The sequence below is a fragment of the Lygodium microphyllum genome, chromosome 2 (genome assembly GCF_053477565.2).
Source record: "Lygodium microphyllum isolate KBCC chromosome 2, Lygodium_microphyllum_v1.1.10, whole genome shotgun sequence".
Taxonomy (NCBI): Eukaryota; Viridiplantae; Streptophyta; class Polypodiopsida; order Schizaeales; family Lygodiaceae; genus Lygodium; species Lygodium microphyllum.
Window position 1 is genome coordinate 110,092,046 of NC_141136.1, and position 27,030 is coordinate 110,119,075.

Consider the following 27,030-nt stretch of genomic DNA (forward strand, 5'->3'; position numbering starts at 1 on the left):
ACGACAAGAAGCAAGAGACCAATTGGGTTCAATCTCCCCCCATGCCTTGTGTGAACGCTTCACAAAGCATGTATTTTATGTATATTTCCATCTTCATGCTCAATAATAGCCCAATTTACAAAAATATGACAAGCTTTTAGCTTTTGAGTTTGCTTTCATATGTTTTTCCCATAGTGAATCTCTATGTTTCCTTTAGTGGATTTGCTTTATAAAAACCCTGCCAAAGATGTAAAGTTTCAAGCTTTAACTTGACCAGGCTGCCTATGAGCTAGTCTCCTAGGCCATGTCACCATGTAGGGGGGCAAAAGCCAACAAGTGTAGAAACTCATCATTTGAGGGGGGTGTTGAGAAGTGACAAATGATGTATGCTCTAGGAAGAGATGCCCTGAATCCCAGAAGCACAATGGTGTAGAATGCTACCTACCCAGCTACTATAAAGCATTATACTTGACTATCACTTTCATATGGAATGAATAGAATATCATGATGCTTTCCTCTTTTAGTTAGTGTCATTGTTATTGTCATTCCATTACACAATATTTCCTTTATGAGTCCAAGATTCCATCTTGGAACCTAATTCACTTGTGTAACAGTTGTCTACATTGTCTATGTGAACATGAACCTTGTCTTCATCCTTTATCCTCCATAGCTCCTACCATGCTCTAGATTCGCACTTTTCACAGTTTGCATGTGATGGTAAAGGATTTGAATGAGGTAGAAGCCACATAGGTAGGGTTGTGCCCAACGGTTTTGATTGCGCATCTCTATTTGGTGTTGGTCATACTTTAGTAGCTCTCTTGTTCCCATTGGAGATGCACAACATATCATTTTTGCAGAAAGGATGAGTCAAAGTTAGCTAGCTTTGTTAGCTCTTCTAGCTCTTGGCCTTTTGCAAAGACTTTGCTTGTGTAATAGGATGTGATTAGTCGTTGCGAGCGATTTTTCTCTCGAGAGATCTCACTATCAACCATTTTGAGAATCTTAATGAACATGAACTCATATCCCTCCCAATTGCATGGCAAGGAGCACACTTCCATTGCTAATGTCTCATCAACAAGGAGGCCTAAGTCCAAGCCATTTATAGCTCCTGGTGGCTAGCCTGGTGAGTGTGGCATCCAAGTGTTTGATACAAGTGATATAGTTGTACCTTGTACTCATGGTTAGGTTTAAGGCCAATGTAAGGATGGATCTCTACTTTATAGGAGGGTCTAAGGCTTGTGGGAGGTTGAAGCTAGATAGTTCAACTATTGATACTTGCCTCATGGGTGGTTCAATGGGGTGTTTGTCAACCACTTGTGTGATGGATTGGTCTTGCGGCTCAGTTGATGTGTTGCTCTCTACTTGTGGAGTAGTTGGAATGGTACAAGTATCTGGTTGAGTCGATTTGGATGTAGCAGGCTGGGGTTTTTGTCGATAGACATGTTGGGGCTCTATGGATTTTGTGCTTATTGACTCCATTGGTTTCTCATTTCTAGCTGGCTTACCAATTTATGGAGATGGGCTGGAGGGCCTAGATTGAGGGGCACGCCAAATCTATTTGTTGCCTCCATAGAAGCCTTGAGCATGCAATAGGTCTTTGGGCACCCATTGCGGCTTGAGCGTTTTTCTGTTTCTATATTGCTAGCTTTGTCTCCTAAGTCTACAATGTGATGTTCCGTGGTTATGAGTTCATATAGTTTGGCTTTTAGGCATCTACAGTTGCCTTTTGGGCACCCATTTAAGTTGTTTCTTAGTGGTCTTGGGTGTGGCTCCTTTAGGTGGCGGACCATTTGTCTTGGCAGGGTCGAACCCCCTCCTTAGACCTTGCACTTGCTGGTTCCTCTACTAGTGGAAAGTGCGGGCTATGAAGGAGCCGCACTGCCCTCTTACTTAAAGTCCTCACTATTCGAGCATTGCCAATGGCAAGATGAATGTAGTGTGAGTCATAATCGACATTGTAGTGTGCTTGTTTTTTGAATGCACGTCCTAGCCATGATTCCTTACTGGTAGCCTTGGTCTTAGGTATCACATAGAAGATCATAGGTAGGATTTCAGACTCAATAGAGAGTGCTAGTTTGCATTTCCCAGAAAGTTGGCAGGATTTTCTCCCAAATGGATTGAGATTGGCATTAGTAGTCCAGTTGGGAATGAGCAATGAGGGTGCAATGGTCGTGTGTAAGGATATTCCAGTCAACTCCTCTTCAATAAGCACATCAAAGACATGTGTCATTGGGCAGTCATCACTTATATGCATAGGTAGGAAGGTTCTATTGTTTCCTCATTCTCTTCCTCAATCTCAGTGATAGTGGCAACTCTCATGGTTACACAGGGTTCTAGCATTAGAGGTTTGTGCAATGGATACATTGGGGGTAATACATTTTGAGATGATTGCCATTAAAGAAGCTTACACCTACTCCTTCTAGGGTCTAGGGCTCTATGTTGCTAGTTTGACCAATGTTTTGGACCCTAAAAGGCCCCAATCCTCTGAACGTCATCTTTTACTTATGGCCCCTACAAAACATAGTAGCAATAGGTCACCTTTTCACAGATTAGCGCATGGGTAGCTATAAGAGTTAGGTCTCAGAAAGGTGTTCTAGCTCTTGCACTACCACACTCTGAAGCTTAGAAGAGAAAAATCCAGTAGCACGATCATTTCGATCTTGTGTAGGTAAGCTAGAATGGTGTTTTCCCTATGACCGTCTTGTACGCTATCATGTAGACCCATAATAGTGTCATAAGTTTATTGTCTCAGTCACTACATGAGATAGAGACTACCTTAGTGAGGACATTCACAAAGATCTTGTTTGTGGATTTTGTCTGACCATTAGCTTGAGGGTAGTATGGTGATGATTTTCTAGGATGATCAAGAATCTAGATAGCAAATTGCTAATTACATCATTAATGAAGTGTGTGATATTGATCATTAACTAGCTCGATTGGATAGTGGAATCGTGAGATCACCTGCACCCAAAGAACTTAAATGTGGTCTTAGCGACATTCTTCCTGGTCGGCCCATTTCATGAGATAATCTGTCACTACAATGATGTACTTTGCTTGCGAGTACTGCACTGTGGGGCTTATTGGCCTAATAAATTTGATCCCCCACTTTTCAAAGGGCTATCGTGCTATTACTAGGGGTTAACTCCATCTTGTCCTTATGGATGGGTACTTTGGTCCTTTGACATTCATCACAATGCTTCATGAACTTAGTAGCATTGTGGAACAAGATGGGCCACCATAACTAAGATTTTAGCACCTTGCATGCTGTAGTGTCTCCATTGAAGTGTCCTCCAGCAATTCCACCATATGTGCTTCAACAAGCATCTCATGCATTTCATGGTCACACACACATCTTTGCAATAACCCATCCTTTCCTAGTCTATAGAGGTGGTCAGAAATTCATTGATAGAGTTTAATCTTAAGAATAAGGAGCTTTAGCCTAGCCTTCTCTATAAGTCTCTCAAGCAATCCATGCTCTAGGACTTGGACTATATCATCTGCCCAATACAATACTAGATCGGACCTGAAAAGGTCTCTCTTGCTGGGGACATGCTAAATAAGTGTTCATCGGGCAAGTCGTCTATGATGTCCCATCTAGCAGCTTCTCTTGTGAGTATGCGGAACATATGGTTTGCCCCATGTAATGCTTCTTACCCTTGTGCACAACAATAGAGAATTCAAATTCTAGAAGTAGAAGCAACCACCTAGCTATGCATCCTATAGCGAAAGGTTTCTTCACTATGTAAAGCAAGGCTTAATGGTCAATGAAGAAGACAAATGGTGTAGCCAAAAGATAATGACGAAACTTCTTTACAACGAATACCATGGCTAGGCCTTCCCTTTCCGTTGTGGAGTAATTTATCTCCGTATATCCATGAGTTGTCTGCTAGCTAAGCTCATAGGATAATCAAGATTATGTTCCCTAGGTTGATACAAAAGAGCTCCCACGGTGAACTTCGATGCATCAATGTGCATGTGGAATGTTATGTTCCAATTTGGGGCTCATAAGAATCGGTGCGATTATGAGAGCCTTTTTTAGTTCCTCATAGTTGTGTTGGCATTCCTCGATCCACTCGAATACGATCAAACATGTGTAAAGGGACCTAGAAATCAATGCATAGTTCAAAATGAATCGCTAGTATAGTGCCTTGTGTGTCCCAGGAAGCACTAAACTCCCTTATAATTCATGGGTGGTGGTAGATTGACAATGATTCTGACTTTGGAGAATTCGATGGCAATGTTGTTCTTAGACACCACGTGCCGTAGAATACATCCATGCTTCACCCATAACTAGCACTTCAAGGGGTTTAACGAGAGGCTATAAAGCCTACATCGCTCAAGGACTATGTGAAGTTTATCTATGTGTTCCCTCTGAGACTGGAGTGAATGCATAAATCATCAACAAACATCTCCATTTCTCGTCTAAGTATGTCTTTGAAGATGGTACACATGAGGCACTGAAAGGTAGCTAATGCATTTATCAGCCCAAATGGCATAACTATGTAGGCCAATACACCCCATTCCATTGCAAATGTTATCTCTTATGCCTATCATTAGGGTGTACCTGCACTTGGTTCTAACCTAAGAAGCCATCCAGGAAACCATAGGCCTCTTTTCCCACTACTCTTTTGAGCATGTGCTCCATGTAGGGCAGTGGATAGTTATCTCTCTTTGTTGCAATATTGACCTTTTTATAGTTTACTCACACTCGAATCTTTTTTATATTGTCCACAACAATCACTATGGGTGATACACCATCTGTGTGTTCAATTTCGTAGATGAATCCAGCCTTCAATAACTTATCTATCTCTTTCTTGACAACGTGTGTGTGCTTTGGATTCATAGGCTATGGGCATTGTTTAACTGGTGTTGCATCTAGAGACATTGGGATATTATAGGTCACAACCCTTGAAGATACTCCTTTGAGTTCATCTAAGGACAACAAATATATCCATGAACTCTCATAGGAGAACGATGAGATCAATCTCCTCTTGCTTAGTCTGGTCGTCAGCTATGAACACAGGTCGAGGCTTTCTCCTTCCCCTGCCAAGTTGGCTTCCTTGACCTTAGCACGCCCTTCTCTGAGTTCATTTGATTGTCCTTGCCTCTTAGCTACTAACAAGTTCACTACCTTGTCACCCTTTTTGAACTTTGTGAAGCACTTAGGTAGGTCTTGGGGCTTTGGTTTCTCTTTGGCTTCTGATCCCCTTGGCTACTTCCTCTTGTCCTCCTTCAACTACCTGCACCTTAGGTTGACTAGGAGGTCCCCTTAGGTGTGTTTGGCCTTAGGTGCTCAGGGCATTTCCAAGTCACTTTTAGAGCTCACTTCTGATGTGGAGTCAAACTCAAAACCTTCACTAGAAGAAGGAGTTTCCCTTGGTGGTTGCAGCCCTGGGGTTGATTCTTTTCTAAGGAGTGGTGCGGTACTTGGTTGAACTAATACAACTTGCTCATAGTCTATCATCCCTAGGTAGTCCAACCAAGTATGGTTGCATTCTATTCTAAATACCCCTCTTTTGATCCTAAGGACCTTGGCTTTCTGTGGCTTGGAGTCTACTCATAACTGTTAAATCACTTGGTCATCCATCTCATACTCTATTGTCTTAGCCTCTTCCTCACTTTTCTCATTTGTTGAGTAGTAGTCTATATAGTCATCATCCGAATCGTTATCTTCTGACCTCTCATCATCTTCAAGGCTTCTGGTCTCAACCCTCTTCTCCTCCATGATCAGTGCCCAATTGTACATTAGGTTCAAGATGTGCACTTGGGTCCACTTCCACTTCGACTTGTCCATGAGACCCTTGAGGGGTTTGAGATTTGCAGTTGGGTTACCTACCATCCCTTTTTTCAAGTATTCAAGTATCCCTTTGGAGTTCAAGTTTGTTAGATGGAATGTAAAAAAGGGAGAGGTATTTGTTATCTACTATTACAGATCTTGGTTATCATGCAAAGTGGTACTAATGGCAAGGTCTTACCCTTCGGCAGCAACAATTAAGATGTTGTGGCTTTATGGGGCTCACTAGTTGTCCTCCTTGTAGCCTACTTATAATTCTCTTTGTCATTTGAGAACAACATGTCAATGGTGGCTATAGCACATGCATCCAATCTTGCTCATCCTCCTCGAGGAAAGGGATATACTTTGTTAGTGGCCCGTAAGAATTCTTAACTTGTAACTTTCCTTTCAAGATAACGCATAGGTCGAGTGGGTGTGGTCTTCCAGGTATCCATCTCAACTCTTATATTCTCATATTTTTTGCCTAAGAGTATGAGAAGATTGCCCCAATTTTCTATTGCTCATGCATTTCACATCCAATAGGATCAGCCTAACAGGACATTGTAGTCCACTCCCTTCATAACTATGAAATTCATTGAGAACCGGGCTCTTGCTATCTTCAAGGGGCTGTCCTTCAATACTCCAAACATTCTATGACCTTCATTCCATTAGTCAGCATGATATTAAACCTTGTGGTCTCCACGGGTGGGTTGCACCAAGTCTGCAAGACTCCATGTCTAAGCACACTGGCTCCACCTCTTGTATCTACAATTTCCTTCCTTGTAGCATGTCCTAATGTGTTGACAAGTAGGACTACATGCATCTATGTGCCTTTCCAAAAGGCATTTGCATGAAATGACTTAAACACTCACTTCAAGGTTAAGCTTGGTATCTGGGCATTTGTTAACCTCAAATCGGAATGACGGAAAAATAAAGGAAAAAGCACAAAAGAACAGAAAGAGAGCAAAGGCATAGAGGTGGCCTTGAAAACTAAATTGAGGCAAAAAAAGTAATTTTAAAGGAAAGGCGCCTCAAAAACTCTAAAAACTCTTGTAAAAGAGCGCCAAGCTCCCTCCTGTGCCACTTGTAAAGGAATAGATGGGTATAGGCTTAGGGCATGAAGCAAGAAGAGGGAATTAGGAAAAGTGACCTTGCCACAATGGTTGGTCATGTAACAAGGGATGGCACCCATGGGGGTTTTAGGGTTTGTATATATAAAGTTCAAAAAGTGAATGAAAGCTCATTCTTTGGTGTATGGCTAACAAGAGTCCTCTTTTATTCTCTTCTTCTTGGTAGTGTTTGCTCTTGAGGGAGGGATTGTGAGAGTGTTAGGGAGTGAGTGAGTGTGTGGAAGTGATGGATCAAGAGGGTGAAGCTCTTCACCATCTCCTCTTCTCTTTTCCTCTCTCTTCTCTTCCCTTCTCTTACCTTGCACGTGGCTATGGAGAATGGAGCTTGGAGATGAAGGAGGTTTGAGGATGCTTGAGCTAGCATCTAGGATCATGGGACTACTAACTTGTGTGAGCGAGGAGGCAACTCGTTCCCGCATCAAGATAAGCTCACTACACCCCAAGAGGATCGATGACGCATCAGCTAGGTGAGAGATAGCCATGAGAGCTTGCTTGGAACCCTTGAAGCAATAAGTAGTCCGTGGGTCTTGGTGATTGAGCGAAAGCTCCAACATTTTGGTTCCATTATCGGGACCAACGGATTCAAGCTTGAGCCCTCGCACGCCGCATATCGAGCATCGATGTAAGCGATTTATCCCCGAATCGGAGCTTGAGGTACGTAGGAAGTTTGGGTTTTTGATCTTCGAAACAAGTAAGTATTTTGGGTTACTTTGCTAGTTTGATGATTGGAAAAGATGGAGAAATCATTTCAAATTTTTTCCTTCAACCGTTGTTGCATTTAGAGTAGGATAGGATTGGGAAACCGAATAGGAAAAGTGCAGGGTTTGTTGTTGTAAAATAGGGTAAAATAGGGCACAAGTCATGCAAAAATGGGAAAAAAAGAGCACTTGGGATGTTAATGTCGGGGCAAGTGAGTGATTGGGGACACCGAAACCTTACCCGACAAGGGATTTAAGAGCCAAGGGGACTGGGAAGAGCTCATTTCATGCCCTAACATTGAGAGAGAGTGAGAGTGTGTTTTGAGCATTGATTCGATTTGATCTTGCCATTGAGGAGCTCTCCCCGTGATTTAGGTATATCATGACCTCTCTGCTATGTATTTCTATGATCTGGAAGGCGTCGTGCTTGGTGGTTGTGCGGATTGTTAGATTCGATGAAATCATTCCTGACACGGTCGTTGTCACGCACGGCTTGGCCCATCCGAGTGTCGGCGATTCTGGGCCAAGCCTCAGAATCGGCCCTCGGACCACTTGGTCTACAACACCATTCGGCCCACTTGACCATTCGGCCCTCGACCAACTGTACTCAGGCGCCTTTCACTCGGCCCTTCCAAATGAAGCATTCGGACCAGTCTTAAAATTCAGCCCTCGGCCCTGTCAACTCAACCGAGCACCACTCAGACAAGTTGACACTTGGCCCAACCGAATTCACCATTCGGCCCTCGGCCCATTAGCCTCAGATCTCAGCCCTCAGCCCTAAGTCCTCTTGACGCAAACCTTGGCCCTTGGTCCACAGCCCATTCAGACTAGTTACCATTTGGCCCTCAGCCTATCCAAGTGAATTCACTCGGCCTACAGCCCCATTCCGGCCCTTGGCGACCCTTTCCCCATCCGAGTGACACACTTGGCCCCTGCAACTTGGACGAATAACCCAAAGACAGACAAGACGACCAGACGCGGGTCAACAAGCCTTCTAGGCCTAAAACGAAGCAAGAGGGTGTGTAAGCCATTTAGACACTTGTTTTCTGCACTCACCTTGAATTTCTGCACCTGAAGTACACTTAACGACAGCGAAAAGCCTGATTGAGCACAAGTGCATGGGGAAGAACACACACATTAAAGAGAGGTAAATTGAGGATTGGATGCAATAAGTCAAGGAACTCACTCAAATAGACAGCTCAAGGAACCCACTAGTAAGAGAAGATCCCAAGACATAGACAGACAACCAAGGTATAGAGTAGGATCAAGTAAGCAGCACTAGAGAAGTGGATCTCACCAGCTTGTGCAACTTGATCGACAGCTTGGTGGAGCACGAGAATGCAATCATGTCAGTAGAGGAAAGCTCAAACCGCAGGCCGAACGAGGAACTCGACTTAGGATTTTTTCCAAATGCGATTTAGTACTTGGTAAGTAGCTATGATGCGCATGCTCGGTATGAGCACCGCGGTAGAACATCAGCTATTATAACAGACATGGAGGAGGAATGAAAGCTAGCCCACAAGGCACTACAAGGCATAGTGAAATACAACTAGGACCAGCGTGCTGGAAGCTTAAGGCAGAACCCAGAATTGTGCGAGGTATAGCTGGTGCTGAACCTAGCAGGTGGGAATTGGACCGATTACGAGAGATCCTTGGAAGGAGACTTGACATTGAGTGAGCTTTTCATGAAGCGATTGCTTGATAACACCATAGTGAAGCAGAGTGTTGCAGTACTAGAGACATCATTACTAACAGGATTAGGAACAAACCAAGGCTCTAAGGGCCAGTCTAGAATCCCAATTTTTGCAAAGAAACTCGACAAGTATCAACCCCACAATGACCCATATAGCTTTGTATAGCAATTCAAGCAAGTCTGCAAGGCCAACGGCCTCACTGACTTGACTCAACGCTCTCAAGCATTTGGGCTTTGCTTAGGTGACAAGGGTAGGACCTGGTATACGAGTCTCGATGTTGGAGAATGAGCAGATTTTAACGGCCTCAAAAACCTCTTCATCAAGAGGTTCTCTGAGCCTGGATACTCTGACAATCTACTAGTGAGACTGATGAATGTCAAGCAGAAAGAGAAAGAGGACATTCACGACTATGTCACCTATGTAAGGAGCCTCTTCAAGAGAATCCCCTTGGGCGAGAGACCTACCAAGAGAGTGGTGTCCACGGTATTTATCAATGGAATATGGAGTGAGGAGCTGTATAAGACCTTGGCAGGTAACTCGAGCTTGCAACAAGACTTGATAGCTAGGATGTTTGAAGAGGCCATTCGAGTGAATGACTAGTTGAAAGAGTGGAGCTCCACGAGGTCAAATTTAGAAGAAACCAACTTGCAAAGTTCGGAGAGAGCATCAGCCTCTAGCGAACGATTAGGTCCAACAGCCCAAGACAAGGGGGAGGCCTCTGAGACAAACCAAGACTTGACTTAGGTGAAAATGGAGATAGCCAAACTGCAAGATATGTTGAGACGACCAACGCACCCGCACTTTAGCCAAAATGAAGAAGAGCTGTAGACGGAGAAAGAAGAAACCCAAAGCTAAGATCACGCTGAAAACCTAGACTGCCACCACTCTGCCTTCTGGAAAGAAGGTCACTAACGCGGAGACATAAATCTTAGCCCCTAAGACGGTCGAAAAGGGAAGTGCTAGGATAGGGGAGTACCCACATTCTAAGCGCCAACTAGAGGCTATTGAGAAAATGAAGGAATGGGTAAGAGAGGCCCAAGAGCACCTAAAAGATGCGGAGCCGATCCTGGAGGATGAGATCAAAGATCTCTCCAACATAAGCATGCCAGTCTCAGCCCCTCGATTGAAAGCAATATATGCAACTACACCACAAGCGGTATCGCTTAGGCAAAGCATCGATGCTACATGCCAGCAAATCAATCATGGCCATTGGCTAGGACAATCTGGAATAGGAGAAAGACGAGCAGCCAACGACCTTCTTACCATGCTGGTGACCATCCCTGTGACGTTGAGCCTGGGAGACCTGCTTAGGCCGCATTCCACCCTATGGAAAGACCTGAAGTAGTGGGTTGAAGGATCACGAGAGCAAGCTACCGTAGACTTGCACAACCGTGACACAGAGACACACATACCAAGCTTGAACGCTGCACTTAATGCCTAGGTCCATGCATGTTAATGCTTTCTGGGAAGGCACCGAGACGCATGTGGTCCTACCTATCTTAGCCGTGGGCGACACAACTCAAAAGGGGATTGTAGACATAGGACCGGGGGCTAGTTTACTGAGCCACACAGTGCTTCAGACATGGGGAAACCCGCCTGTGGAGACCGCCAGGTTCAATGTCACACTAGCAAATCGTATGAAAGTGAAACCATTCGGGGCACTTTAAAACTGGCCGGTGAAGATTGTAGGTGTCTAGTTCTCAGTCCACTTTATAGTCATGAAGGGAGTGGACTATGTCATCCTATTAGGCTGACCCTGGATGCGCAATGCTAGAGTCATCAAGGATTAAGGTAACAGCTTAAACTACTTGGGCAATAGAACGGAAGCTCTGAGGGTAGAGATGGGCATGTGGAAAAACTCACCAATTGACTTGAATGCTATCTTCGCGATGCTTAAGGGTAACTCTCAGGTCAAGAAGTCCTATGGGCCCTTGACCAAATATATCCCATGCCTGGAGCATGAGTGAGACTTGATGCATGTCCTTGCTACGATCGATGTGCCATTCTCAGATCATGAGGCATACGAACAAGCCATCCAAACAGTTGGCAAGACAATAGGCACACCCTCCACACTAGTTTGCATGATGGCAAGAACCCTTTGTGGGCGACCTAAGTCTATCACATTCCAAGTTTCAATTAACAAGAAGGAACTCCAAGAGATTTTGGAGTATTTGACTGGTACACTAGCTGGCAATCCAGTAACAAACTTCAAGCCACTCCAAGATTTGCTAGATGGACCTAGGTGGCAATGGACTAGGGTGCATGACTTAAACCTCATGTACAATTGGGCCCTTGTCTTTGACCAAAGACAAGAGTTGTGCCAAAACCTAGTGGATGATGAGCAGCGGGACAAAGATGATTCCACGGACGAGTATGAAGACTTTCATTCCTTTAGTGAGGAAAGTAAGGGTGAAATAGACACAGTGGAATATGACACTGAGGGACAAGAAATAGAAAAGATACGAGTAGACTCCAGGCCACAGAAAAAGGGTGTCTTTAGGATGTAATGAGTGGTCATGCATATGGAATGTGACCATGCATGGTTGGAACACACAAGAGCCATATATTTCAAACGAGCAGGCCACCTAACCCGACCAGGTACGACACCAGTGCTTAGAACAGAGTCACCCTCTATGTTGTGACCGCCATGAGAAACCACCTCTTCTAGCAAAAATGGTGAGTTTGATTTTGAGTTGAAAGTGAGCTTAGATAGGGACCCAGAGATGCCTTGACCATCCAAGACTAGACGCACCAAGGGGGACCTACCCGTCCACCTGAGGCTTAGACGATTGAAGGAAGATAGGGCAAAACAGCTAGGGACACACAAACGGAGGAGCAAAGAAAGCCGCAAGATCTCCCAAGGAGATTTAAAAAGTTCAAGAAGGGTGACACATTAGTAATCCTGTTGGGTGCAAACGCAAAGGGCAAACAAGTGAATCCATCAAGGGACCAACCAAGGTTAAGGAGGTGAACCTAGCACAGGAAGGGGAGGCACTCCGACCCGGTCTTAATTGTCAATGACTTGATTGAGGAAGAGGAGACAAGTGGTGTTGCTCTCTTGGAGAGTATATAGACGTGTTCGCTTGGTCCTTGGAGGAGCTTAAGGGGGTGGATCCGAGTGTAATGACTCATAGCTTACCCATGACACGAGACACAACACGGATCAAGCAATGACCATACCCGATGAATCCAAAACACACTCATGCAGTCAGAGAAGAGATTGACAATCTGATGAAAGAAGGATTCATTTATGAAATCGAGCACACAAACTGGGTGTCACCCATAGTCATAACGATGAAGAAGAATGAAAAGATTAGAGTGTGCGTCAATTACAAGAAGGGGAACGCTGCCACTAGGAGAGACAACTACCCATTGCTATACACCAAGCACATGCTGAAAAGAGTGGCAGGCAACGAGGCCTACAACTTCTTGGATGGCTTCTCTAGATACAATTAGGTGCAAGTGCATCCTACTGACAGGCATAAGACTGCCTTCGCCAGCAAATGGGGCATCTTTGCTTACATAGTCATGCCCTTTGGGTTGACTAATGCCCCATCCACCTTTCAATGCCTCATGTGCACCATATTTAAAGACATGCTTTGCAAGGAGTTGGAGGTCTTCATGGACGACTTGTGTGTTCACTCAATCTAGCAAGAACACTTAAGCAAACTTTGAGCAGTCTTTGAGCGGTGTCACCTCTATCGTCTCTCCCTGAACCCCTTAAAGTGCCAATTCTGGGTGAAACATGGGTGCATCCTAGGGCACGTGGTGTGGAAGAATGGCATTGCCACTAACTTCTAGAAAGTGAGGGTTATTGTTGATCTTCCACCCCAATCAACTACAAGGGAGTTCAATGCTTCCTAGGCCATACAAGGTACTATCGCCGGTTTGTGTTGAACTATGCATCGATTGCCAGACCTTTATACAATATGTTCATCATTTTCAAATGGACTGAATCATGTCAACGAGTGTACGAGGAATTGAAAAGGCTCTAACTATAGCATTGATCTTACGAGCCCCAGATTAGACCATTACCTTCCACATACATATTGATGCTTCGAAATTCACCGTGGGGGTAGTACTATGCCAACCTGGCAAACACACCCTCGACTATCCGATGAAGTTTGCTAGTAGATAACTCACTGAGACCGAAATGAACTACTTGATGACTGAGAGAGAAGGCTTAGCCATGGTATTTGTTGTAAAGAAGTTTTGGCATTATCTTTTGGCTACGCCTTTTACCTTCTTCGTGAACCATCAAGCCTTGCTGTATCTAGTGAACAAACCCTATGCTATAGGACGCATAGCTCGATGGCTCCTTCTTCTTTTAGAATTCGGCTTCTCCGTGGTGGTACGGAAGGGAAAGCATCACTACATGGCTAACTACATGTCACGCATTCCCACAGGAGAGGCCATTGGACAAGGCATTGCCGATGAATTTCCAAACACCCATCTGTTCAATCTTTCTAGTGAAAAAGATTTATTCAAGGCTGATCTAACACCATACTAGGTAGATGACATCGTCCAAGTACTAGAGCATGGAATGCTTGAGCGGCCAATAGAAAAGGCCTGACTTAGGAAAATTATCCTCAAAATCCAACCCTCTCAATTGATAGCAGGCTAACTATATAGGTTAGGGAAAGTTGGGTTACTACATAGATGCATATACGAGCATGAGATGCACAATGTGCTCATAGAGGCGCATAACAGAATTGCTAAATGACACTTTAGCAGAGACACGATGAGGGCTGAAATGATGAACGGGTTGCCTCTTACCCATCCAACCTCCAATCCTCACTAAGAGAACTAAAGAGGGGCACCACCTAGCCAACAGGAGGATGTGCTAGGACATCCCTTTTCTCAAAGAGAATCAAGAGAACCAAGACACAAATTTACAAGAGAGAATATATGTACTAGACACCATATTGGAATATAAGAGAGAGAGATGAGAGGAGAGGGAGACAAGAGGAGAAGAGGTAGAAGAAGCTTGCCATTATGCTACATGGAATGAGAAGATGAGAAGAGAGGGAGATAATAGGAGAAGAGGTAGAGGAAGCTTGCCATTATGCTACATAATAAAAGAACTCACTCATAGCTTACCTCAAAGAGATGAGGATATTCTAGAGCGCTCTCATGGACTTGTCATTGTCCTTCTCTCCCCTTCTTCATTCTCCATGGGCTCTTTATATAGCCTCCATGAGGGATTAGATTAAGCTAATCTTCTTGATTAACATAATCCTAGATGATGTATGGCATCTTTGAAAATATGGAGCATAGTGGATGGGACAAGTCCCCACCTTGGTCATCATGCAAGAAGCCAAGGGTGGTGGTAGACAACATAGAGAAATGGAGCTAGATTACAAGAGGTGGGTGCCCAAAGAAAATTATTATAATATATTTACAAGAAGGATAGAGTGGAAAGTTGGTGTGGTGAAAGAGAGAAGAAAATTGCATGTAGCCAGCAGTCTGCGCCTTCGAAACTTCAAATCCGTGAGGAATTTGAAAAAAGTTTCTTCTGCAACTTTGTAGACCAGGTTGAAACCGATCGGGAGCCAGGAGAATTTTCTTGAAATTCACTTTTTCTTGGGAGTTATTGAGATTATAAAAAACGGCTTCTAAAAGCTGCTTTGACTTTAGCCCCCCATATGTATATAAATACATATAAGCATGTGACAAAAGGGGTCCATGCTTGTAAGCTTTTGTGCAAGATCCAAATGACACCATGATGTGGATATTGACATGTGTGCTAGGGTGAGGTGTCCTCTAATGATGGTGATAGATTCCAAATCTTAGTGATGCAGACGGGGCCCATGTGTAGTTGGAGGCTAGTCCTTTGAAAAATCTATGCATTCACTCAACTCCTAGGTATAATCCATTTTCATCTTCACTAAGATAACCATCCCTTTTACCCTTTACATTGACATGCCTTCTAAAAACTTGTTCCCCCCATTTGCTAGAGTTATCATAATCGAGAAGCAATGTAGCATACCTAGTGCTTGAAGAGTAAACCCAAAGTGATATGGTAAGCTCTTGATAGGGGCTTTGGCCAAATTTTGTGATAATAATCCGGGTTGTAAAAAAACCCGGATCATTAGCCCTCCCCTTAGGCTAGAGGTATTCATGCCTCTAGCTTGATAGTGATGGTCCAATAGAGCAAGGAGGACTGCACCCCCTCATTGGTGGCTCTTCATTGAATGATTGCTCCAAAGTGTTCATATTTCTTTGAAAATAAGGCTTCATTCGTTACCCTTGTCTTGTGAACCTTCCCATCCATGTCACCTAGCTTATAGCTGCCATTTGGATATCTCCTTATGACCATGAATTGCCCTTCCCACTTGAACACAAGTTTAGCATCCTTTCTGTTATCAAAGCGATTATCATAGCGTAGCACAAGTGATCCTTCCCTTATGTGTTTGCTAGCTAGCTTCTTATTAAAGGTCTTCCTCCTCTCTTCAGCCTGCATGGAATAGTGTTGGACTGCTAGTTTTCTATCTAACTCCAGCCTCTCTAGATCCAAGATCCTTTCCTCTAACTTCTTATCTTGATTCTTCTCTTAACTGGCTACTAAAACACGCAAACTGGCCAGTTCCACCTCTATAAGAAGCAAAGCCTCTTGGCCATAGACGAGGTGAAATGGAGTATAGCCAAGTGAGGTTCTAAATGAAGTCCTATAGGCCCAAAGAGCTGCATTCAATTTTTTATCCCAGTGCTTGGGGTGCATGTGTACCTGCTTGGTAATTATCTTACAAATCAGCCCATTCACTTTTTCGATCAAACCATTACATTGTGGATAGTAGGGAGTAGAATGCCTGTGCTTGATTTTTAGCCTTTCCATTAGCTCCCCTACTAGGTTCGCCCTAAAACCAGGACCCCGATCAGAGATAATTTCCAAAGATGTGCCAAACCTGCAACAAATATTTTCAAACACAAATTTTCCCACTTCTTGGGCTGTGATCCTACTAGTTGCTGAAGCCTCTGCCCACCTCGTCATGTAGTCCACTCCCATTATGATGTATTCCTTGCCAGATTGAGTTTGTAGGAGTGACCCTATTGCATCAATCCCCCATTTCTCAAATGGGCCATATGTAGTTATGGGATTTTGTTCCTCATGCACTAGCTTCCTTGGTCCGGCCTTTTGGCAATCGTCACAAGTGCGGCACCAATGTTGCACATCTCGATGTAGACTAGGCCACACAAAACCGGCTTGGAGAATCTTCCTGTTGGTTATTTCTTGAGAAAAATGTCCGCCACAAACCCCTTCATGGCAGCTCTTAATCACATCTATAATCTCCTTTGCTTTTGGCACCCTTCTAAGCACTGCATCCTTTCCTTTGCAATACAACACATCATTTATCAAACTTTATTTAGTGGCCTTAGTAGCTAGCCACCTTTTCTCACTTTTACTCATATGTGTAGGTGCCTCACCTTGCTCGAGAAAATAAAGCACATCTTGTAGTTGAAACTTACCCTGAAACAAGGGAAGCTTTACTGTAATGATGCCCACCATTACCTCTTTCAATTTTTCAGCTGCTAGAGCATCTGCTCGTCATTTGTGCGCCTTGGCACAAAATAGATTTGGGCTTTCTGTAGCTTTCTCATGAGAGTTTTAGCTTCCCTCATTTTCACTTCTAAGTTATCATTTTTACAAGCCTAGATTCCTTTCATTTGCTTAACAATTAGCATAGAATCCCCAAAAACATTAAGTCGAGTGACACCATGTGAAAGACACCACCTCAAACCTAAAAGCAAGGCTTGATATTCTGCCTCATTATTTGAATGGACATCCTCCAAGCTAATACCTTCTCCATAAAGTTTGTCACCTTCGGGACTGAACACCACTATTCCTGCTGCCGCTTTGTCTTTAATATGCTTGTAGGCTCCATCAAAGTAGAGGGCATGGGCATTCTCCACCCGCGGCAGCTCCTTAAGAGGAGGTGTCTCCTCTTTTACCTTTCCCTTCTCCTTTTTCTTCTTTTGATGGCATCTATGGGTCAACAAATCAACTAGGCAAGCTCGAGTAGAATCCTCCACCTTGAAGGTGTAGTCAAACTCTTGTAGTTGTATCACCCACTTAGCGATTCTAGTAGCTGAAACATCCATGTGCTGTAAGGCATAGGGAAAATACTCTTCTGTCATGATCACTATGAATGGCCTAGGGAGAAGATAAGGTCGAAACTTTCTTACAGCAAACATTAGAGACAAAACCATCACCTCGACCATCTTGTACGCTCATTCTGATATGCTGTCATTACTCTACTAGAAAAGTAAACCGGTCTCATTAGGCCAGTTTTAGCATCCTTTTGTATTAGTGCTGCCCCTAGAGCATCTTCCCCAAAACTCGGATTGACAAAAAACTCTTGATCCCAACACGGCTGTAAAATTATAGGAAGGGTGCTAAGAGCCTTCTTCACCTCGTGAAAGCACCTTTCGCTGTCATCACTCCACAGGAGCTCCTCAGAGTGGGTTAACTGTTGCAGTGGAAATATTAATTGGGAGAGGAGATGAATGAACCGCCCCATATATCGCACCTTCTGAATGAAAGACATTATTTGCTTCACAGAAGATGGTGATGGCACTGCCAATAGGGCCTTAACTTTGTTTGGATCTGCTTCAATGCCCCTCTCACTTACGACATGCCCTAACAAAGTTACACTGCTTTCGCCAATGTGACACTTCTCATGGTTTAACTGCCCCCCCATTTGTGCGAGTCGGTTGAAAGCTTCATTCACCTTCCCTAGATGTAAAGCCTTAGAACTATAAATACAAAAATCATCAATAAAGACCCTGATGGATTTCCCAAAATATGGCTGGAAGACATAATTCATGAATCGCTGGAAGGTAGCTGGGGCATTTTTTAATCCAAATGACATTACTTTGTAAGCAAAACAACCCCAAGGTGTAATGAAGGTGGTCTTCTGTTGATCCTCCTCAGCTATTCGGATCTGGAAATAACCTGAATACCCATCACAAACAGTGTATCTCTCATGCCCGGCCACCTCGTTGAGTATTTCATCCTGAAAGGGAAGAGGAAAGTGATCTCTCTTAGTTGCAGCATTTAGCGGCTTGTAATCCACACAAATCCTCCATTTTCCATTCTTCTTGGGTATCACCTCCACATGTGAAACCCACTTTGAATCCCCTATTGGATAGATGAAGCCTGCCTTTAAAAGTCGTTGCACCTCAGTGAGTAGAGCGTTTTGTTGAACTACTCCCAATCGTCGTAGTCGCTGCACCACTGGCCGTGCTCCCTCTTTTAGATTAATGTGATGTTGTACTGATGTCACACACCTGTGATGTGTTCATAATCAGAAATAAAAAGTACAGAGTGTTTTATCACCACTTCCATGTAGGCTGCCTTCTCCTCAACTGATAGATCCTTAGCCAACATTTTTTCTAACCCCTCCTTCTCGACCTTTGGAAGCTGCTCTGGAATTGCACTATTAGAAGACCCTTTTAATGTAATCCCCATCCGCTTTCTTCCTCCTTATTAGAAGACTCTCCCTCTGTCATAGATGACCAACCCTCACTGGAACTCCATTCATTAGCGGTGGTCTCTAACACAAGATTCTCCTATCGGCCCTCCTTCATGTTGTAGATAGTGCTCTTCCATTTTTTATGCAGCCCCTTTTGTGGCCTTAGCTCTAAATCCCCTGTCTCCCAATCTTGTCTGGTTTTCATTCCCATTAGCCATGGTCGCCCAAGAATGAGCGGATAGCCGTCCCCCTTCACTGTCATCATATACATGTCAAGCTCCAATTGCACTCCACACACCTTTACCTTGACTTTCTTTATAACTCCCAAACAATTTACTACCACATTGTTGGCCATTTTGGCCCCAAATTTAGTAGTTTCATTTAGCTCTAATCCCAAACGATGCATCAACTTTTCCCTCATGACACAAATCTCTGCACCTCCATCCACATATGTCTTTGACACTCTCTGCCCATTGATTTCGGCTTCCACTAGAGGCACAATATCTTTCATCTTTCTAGCCTGGATTGCATTCACATGTCTATTCTTCATGGGTCTAATGCTTACCATCTTTGACCATTGTCGTTGCACTGTTGGCGGTAGATGTAGTAATTGGGGCCATGAAATTTTTGGCCCTTGATTCCTCACATCAGCAAGCAAATCATAAGCTCTAGTACATTTACCCAGGGAAAAATCATCTGGCTCAATGTGTCGGCGTGAGCGAGCTCTCCTCTTTTTACTATTGCGTGTCTTTGCAGCCATTGATGACTCTGCCTCCTCTTCCATATTTTCAACCTCCTTTGGTGGTGTAGGCTCCATTATCTCAATTCTCCGGGCTTTCTTCGCCCGCATTGCTTCAACCTCTACTACTTTGATCTTCACTTTGAAATCACTCTCATATAAACTAATTATCCTAACATCATGATTCTCTGGCGGCGGCTGGACAGGCAAGGGCGGCACCTCTGCAAGTGGTCGAGGATGCTGGAGAACTTGAACCGATGGTGGAGGCCCTAGATTTGGTGGAACAAACCTTTCCCTAGGTGGTGTCACTTGTTGTCCCCTCCTTCTTAGTTGGAACCCATTTCCTGGAAAACGCCTAGGATGAGGGCAAAAATACATACCATGGCCAGTCTCCCCACAATTATAGCAAACATACTCTCTTTCTTGTCTCCTTGGACCTCGATTGCCTTCATTTATGAGGGGAGGGGGCCCCACTCCTTGCACCAAATTTAATGAAAGGCTTTCAAGTTGATTAGTAATGCGTTGTAAGAGCTCTTGCTGTGGTATCTTTGGTTCATGTGGGGCCTCTGCTATTTCTCTAGGCCTTGGCATGGTTGGTAAAACCTGCATGGGCTCAACTCCCCCCTTCAATTGGGCTTGATACTTCAATTTTCTATCTTTCTCCCTTGCATAAGTGACTGATTCTTCATAGGATGTGGGAAACTTTCCTTTGACCTTCTCCCTTAGTAGAGGATGGAGTCCGGCTAGAAAACAATCTTTCTTAAGGCAATCAGGTACTCTTTCTCCCTCGGCTAAAGAGGCTGTCCATTTATCCCACAATTTTATAAACATGCCTTCATATGCTTGGTACTCCCCTGGTAAGGTTTGGCGAAGATCTAAGAGTTGTCTCCAAATATCTTCAGATGGCTCTGTATCTTGGTACTTGTGCATGAATGCGGTCTTGAGATTCTCCCAATTACCCCTTGTAGCCTCCGGGAGAGCTTGATACCACACTCGAGCATCACCCTTTAGAACTAAAGAGAAGGCCCGTACTTTGATTGCTTCATCATCCCGGTCTGTGACTAGGAAGGCCATTTCTAAGTCATCCAAAAAGTCTAGAGATTTCTCCCCTTTGTGCCCAAAAAACTTGGAAATGCCATGTTACCTTAGTAGAGTATGAAGATGAAAACATCTAGACTTAAGTTGTATTTTATAAGGGGAAGGATGAATGGGTTCACAGATGCATTGATTTCAGCAAGACGTCTAGGCCCCAGTATGCTTCTAATAATGCCTTGGAATCTAAGCTTTGTGCTAGCTACAATATGCACAGTTTGCATAGCAAGTGGAGGGATAGGTCCATACAACTCGTTCTGATTCATGAGAAACTATTATAATAGGATAAAGACATGTACATTGAAGGATGCATTGTAGTCTAGCATTGGGAAGATTATAGGTTCTGGTGATACAAGAATCTCCCTTAATCTTTCAGCCCCAAAGTACATGACAAGACGCTGTTGGAAGAAAATCTTCCTACTGATGCATACATTAACTTGGATGTTTTGTACAGAGTGGAAGGTGTAGAAATTCGGACCATTGTTATTATTCATGAGTGGACACTACTTAAGGGAGTAGAGGGAATGCACTTTCTTGAATTATGAAGGATTTTTCCCAGAGTGTTTCTTTTTGGAACCCACCAACTTTGCTATACATAGAATTTGCTCACCAGTGATTGTTCTTGCCTTGGTGTGTCCGTTCTCGGTGACATATATTTCATAAGGTGTGATGGCCACCTTTTCAACCACACCCAACCTTTGAGCTAACAATAGTTGAAGGTAGTCTCCATACTTTGCACTTCTACAAAACTCTACACCGTTCATGCATAGTTGTCCTCCTTTGATATGGATTAGGCTAGAGAGAGAGGGATTTGATGATTTGGAGACGAGGACCTCTCGGAAGGGCCTTCACTTTGTTTGCAAAATACTCACCACAATTATGAGAACCTAGCAATTGATGGCAACATAATTTTTTCCGTTGTGAGATAATGGAATTTCTAAAGTGAACACCTTTTACCTGCATGCGTGCCATCATCCGATAGGCATACTTTCTTTCTTGAGCTTCTTTAGGAGACAATTCTGGGAGTCGTGGACTTTGACCGGCTTCAAAAATAGTTGGTGAAGGCGTTGAGGAAGAGCCACTTGGGGAACTTGTTGTAGAGGATGCACCACCATGTGTTGTATCATTCCACATAAGGAGGTAGAGAATTGTGGTTGAGAATGTCCTCAGCGGGGGCACAAAAAATGAGGGCTGAAATGATGAACGGGTTGCCTCTTACCCATCCAACCTCCAATCCTCACTAAGAGAACTAAAGAGGAGCACCACCTAGCCAAAGGGAGGATGGGCTAGGACATCCCTTTTCTCAAAGAGAATCAAGAGAACCAAGACACAAATTTACAAGAGAGAATATATGTATTAGACACCATATTGGAATATAAGAGAGAGAGATGAGAGGAGAGGGAGACAAGAGGAGAAGAGGTAGAAGAAGCTTGCCATTATGCTACATGGAATGAGAAGATGAGAAGAGAGGGAGATAATAGGAGAAGAGGTAGAGGAAGCTTGCCATTATGCTACATAATAAAAGAACTCACTCATAGCTTACCTCAAAGAGATGAGGATATTCTAGACCGCTCTAATGGACTTGTCATTGTCCTTCTCTCCCCTTCTTCATTCTCCATGGGCTCTTTATATAGCCTCCATGAGGGATTAGATTAAGCTAATCTTCTTGATTAACATAATCCTAGATGATGTATGGCATCTTTGAAAATATGGAGCATAGTGGATGGGACAAGTCCCCACCTTGGTCATCATGCAAGAAGCCAAGGGTGGTGGTAGACAACATAGAGAAATGGAGCTAGATTACAAGAGGTGGGTGCCCAAAGCACATTATTATAATATATTTATAAGAAGGATAGAGTGGAAAGTTGGTGTGGTGAAAGAGAGAAGAAAATTACATGTAGCCAGCAGTCTGCGCCTTCGTAACTTCAAATCCGTGAGGAATTAGAAAAAAGTTTCTTCTGCAACTTTGTAGACCAGGTCGAAACCAATCGGGCATCGCGAGAATTTTCTTGAAATTCGGTTTTTCTTGGGAGTTATTGAGATTATTTAAAATGGCTTCTAAAAGCAGCTTTGACTTTAGTCCCCCATGTCAAGAATCACGTGGTGGAGGGTGTTGCTCAAGATGCTACGCCGAACACACACAGAATGCACAAGGAGAAGCTCACTCAAGAGACAAGAAGAGAGATGGAGGCCAAAACGTTTTCTTGCTGATTTCTTCTTCTTCTTCCACACTCTTTACAATGTACACAAAGTATAGATAAGATACAACATAAAAGGAAAGTGGCTACTAAGTCAAACAATGCATAACCGACTACACTAGTCAACTGGCGCTATAACTATGCCAGCTGTAAATAGGTATAACAACCTAAATATAATAAGTAATGAGTCAGTGGCTATGTGAGAGTCATAATGACCACCGACGTACTAAGTGTAGATGCGTGAACCCATCTAACCAGGCGGTCCATCATCAATGTCCGCATGTGTTGCACTTGTCATCTCAACACTCCCCCTCAAGCTCAACTGCATCTCTGCAACTCCAAGTAAGCTTCGAAACTTTTGAAGCTTCTCTGTACCCAATGCCTTCGTGAAGATGTCAGCTATCTGATCGTGTGTGCTGACATACACCAAGTCAATCTCACCTGCTAGTACCTTCTCTCTCACAAAGTGGTAGTGTACCTCAATATGTTTTGTCCTAGCATGGAACATAGGGTTCCTAGCCAACTGTATACTGCTCATGTTGTCACAATAAATGACAACTTGACCTTCCACCTGCATATCCAAATCAGCCAATAGCTTTTGCAGCCATACTACCTCACATCCTGCAACAGCAGCACCTCTATACTCAGCCTCTGTACTCGACAAAGCAACTGTAGATTGCTTTTTGCTGCTCCATGCAACTGCTGCACTACCAAGAGAGAACATGCATCCGCTGGTAGATCTTCTATCAGACATATTACCAGCCCAATCTGCATCTGTGTATCCAAACACCTGTACATCTGTACCTACCTCATAGAAAAGTCCATAATCTAATGTGGACTTCACATATCTCAATATGTGTCTGACTGCATCCAAATGTGGCTTTCTAGGTACTTGCATAAACTGACTCACAAGACCAACAGCGTAGCTCAAGTCTGGCCTTGTAATGGTCATGTAGATCAAACTCCCTACTATCCTCCTGAACATAGTAGGGTCTTCTATCTCATCCCCAACATCAGCACTTAGCTTTACATTCTGCTCCAACGGGATTGAAAGTGGTTTGCATGCAGTCATACCATACTTGGACAACATATCCAAGCCATATTGTCTTTGGGACAGCCATATACCATCATCACATCTGATCACCTCAATGCCAAGGAAGTACCTTAGCTCACCTAAATCCTTTATCTCAAACTTCATCTTCAAACAGCCCTTGACTTCAGCAATTCCACTATCACTATCACCTATAATAATCAAGTCATTCACATAGATGACTATGATGACCAAACCTGCATCTCCCTTTCTCACATAAAGTGAGTGATCAGCATCAGAAACATAAAAGCCAATATTGACAAGATACTCTCTAATCTTGTCAGACCATGCTCTAGGTGCTTGCTTGAGCCCATAGAGTGCCTTCTTCAACCTGCACACATACGTGGGATGCTCTAAATCTTCATAACCTGCTGGCTGATCCATATACACTTCTTCCTGCAAATCACCATGCAAGAAGGCATTCTTTACATCCATTTGCTGCAACCTCCAACCTTTGGCTGCTGCCAAAGCAATCACACATCTGACAGTTGCCATCCTAGCAACTGGACTGAAGGTTTCATCATAATCTATGCCATATGTCTGGGCATAGCCTTTTGCAACCAGCCTAGCTTTGTACCTGCTAATAGAACCATCTGCATTGTGCTTAATCTTATAAACCCACTTACATCCAATAGCTTTCTTTCCCTTCGGCAATGATACTAGATCCCAAGTCTTATTGGCCTCTAATGCAGCCATCTCCTCATCCATTGCTGCATCCCAATGAGCATGACCAACAGCCTCCTCAAAACATGTGGGCTCAACATCCTCAACTAGTTTCACCATATAAGCATAATGGTGAGCTGCATAACCCTCAAAACCAAACCTTTTAACAGGGTATCTCACCCTGCTAGACCTGCGTACCGCTGGATCACTCAAATGGAGTCTTTGCATTAACACGTGCTCTCTGCACACCTGGAGTCCTCACTGAAGGAATGCCAAGCTCTCTGAGCCACTGGAGTCTCCATCAAGAACTGCATCAATGCCTTCTGACACTTTATTCTTTCCTTTTTCTTTACCTATAGTGCTACTAGATGCACTTGAAGATATAGAGGTACTCCTTAGTCTCACTTTATTCTTTCCTTTTTCTTTACCTATAGTGCTACTAGATGCACTCAAAGATATAGAGGTACTCCTTAGTCTCCCAGACTAGGACTACTAGATGATGTCTCTGGTCCACTAAGAGTCCGTGATTCTTGCCTTTCAGCCTGCACATGAGTGTCATGATCATCATCAACATCCAATGCATCACCACTAGATGCATACCAACTGCTCATTTCATCAAAGATGACATCCCTGCTCACTCTAAACTTACATGTGACAAGGTTGTAACAGCGATACCCTTTTTGCTCTAAAGAGTATCCAATAAAGACACACTTTTCAGCCTTTGGATCCAGTTTCTTCCGCAACTCATCTGGCACATGAACATATGCAATGCAGCCAAATACTTTCAAGTGTGAAACATCAGGCTTCTTATCTGTAAAACATTCTTCGGGGGTCATACCATGAACTGCAGCTGTGGGAGTTCTGTTCATAATATAAACAGCAGTATGAACAGCCTCAGACCAAAAATGCTTAGGCATATTCTTTTCAGCCATCAAGGCGCGTGCAACTTCTGCAATATGCCTGTTTTTCCTTTCTGCAACCCCATTTTGCTGTGGGGTATACCTGCATGTGAACTGTCTCTTTATCCCATGAGACCTCAGAAAATCACTGAACTCATTTGAGAGGTACTCTCCCCCTCCATCCGACCTCAGGCACTTTACTTTCAAGCCTGTTTCTCTTTCAACTGCAGCCTTGAAAGTTCTAAAGTGCTCAAATGCTTCACTCTTTTCCTTCATAAAATATACCCACAGCTTTCTAGAACAATCATCAATGAATGTGATGAAGTATGAACTACCTCCAAGAGATACATTTTGTGTAGGCCCCCAAATGTCTGTATGCACAACATCAAGGATATTTCTGCTTACATCTCTGTCATGTGAAAAGGGTTGTCTTGCCTGCTTACCAAACTGACATGCTTCACATACCTTCTGAAATTCTGCAACTTTAAATGTAGGCAAACCTGTAACCAACCCTTTGGACTGCATTAATTTCAGCCTTTGTACATTTGCATGTCCAATGCGTTTGTGCCAAATTTCAATGTCTGCAACAACACCTTTTCCTTTGGCATACATAGCCGCATTCATAGTAGGAATTCCAGCATCTAGAGTGAACATACGTCCAACTCTACTTCCCTTTGCTACCAACCTGCACTTGTCATTGAAGTCTTCTACAAAGCAGCCCTTTGCATTAAATCTGACTTGTAGCCCTTGCTCTACCATTTGACCGACTGACACCAAGTTCTTTGTAATAGATGGCACATGTAATACATCTGAAAGACTCTTTGTCTTACCATCATGCAAGGACAAGGGAACTTTTCCAATGTGTGAAATTGGGTGGCATGAGTCATCACTCGTCTGCACATAACCTGCATTCTGCAAATCCTGCATCTCTCCAAACCATTCTGCATGGCTAGTCATATGATTGGATGCACCTGAATCAACATACCAAACATCTTCATGTGTTCCCTTTCCTGTAACAGCATTCAACATATGCTACATAACGAACAAACGTTCATTTTTGTCTTCATTCTGTCATGAAGACGATGCATAGTTTCCTTGCTGCAACTTACCACTGCGGATATCATCTCTCTTAGCATAACATTGGGCTGCAATATGACCTGTTTTGCCATAGTAGTGGCACACAATACCAGAGTTGTTAGAACCTCTGTTCTGCCATCCACCTCTTCCTCTAAAGCTCCCCCTGCCTCTAAAGTTACCACGACCTCCTGAAACCTGCATATCGCCAAATTGTTGATTCAATCTGTTTTGCTGGTTGTCACTACCACATCCTGTACCACGGCCTCTTGAGGAGAACCTGCCACGTCCCCTTCTTGAACTGGAGTAGAAAGCTTGGACCTGTTCACCACTTCTTTCAGATGTCTCGCTCTACATGTTGATCTCTTCAGTGATCATAAGGGAGACCAACTCATCGAAATCTGGAAATGGCTTTCTGACATATACAGAAGTTACAAAAGACTTCCAAGCCTTTTCATTGTTAAGTCCACCCAAGGTAGACGACATCAAATCATCATCATCGGGCATTGCATCAATCGCTGCCAATGC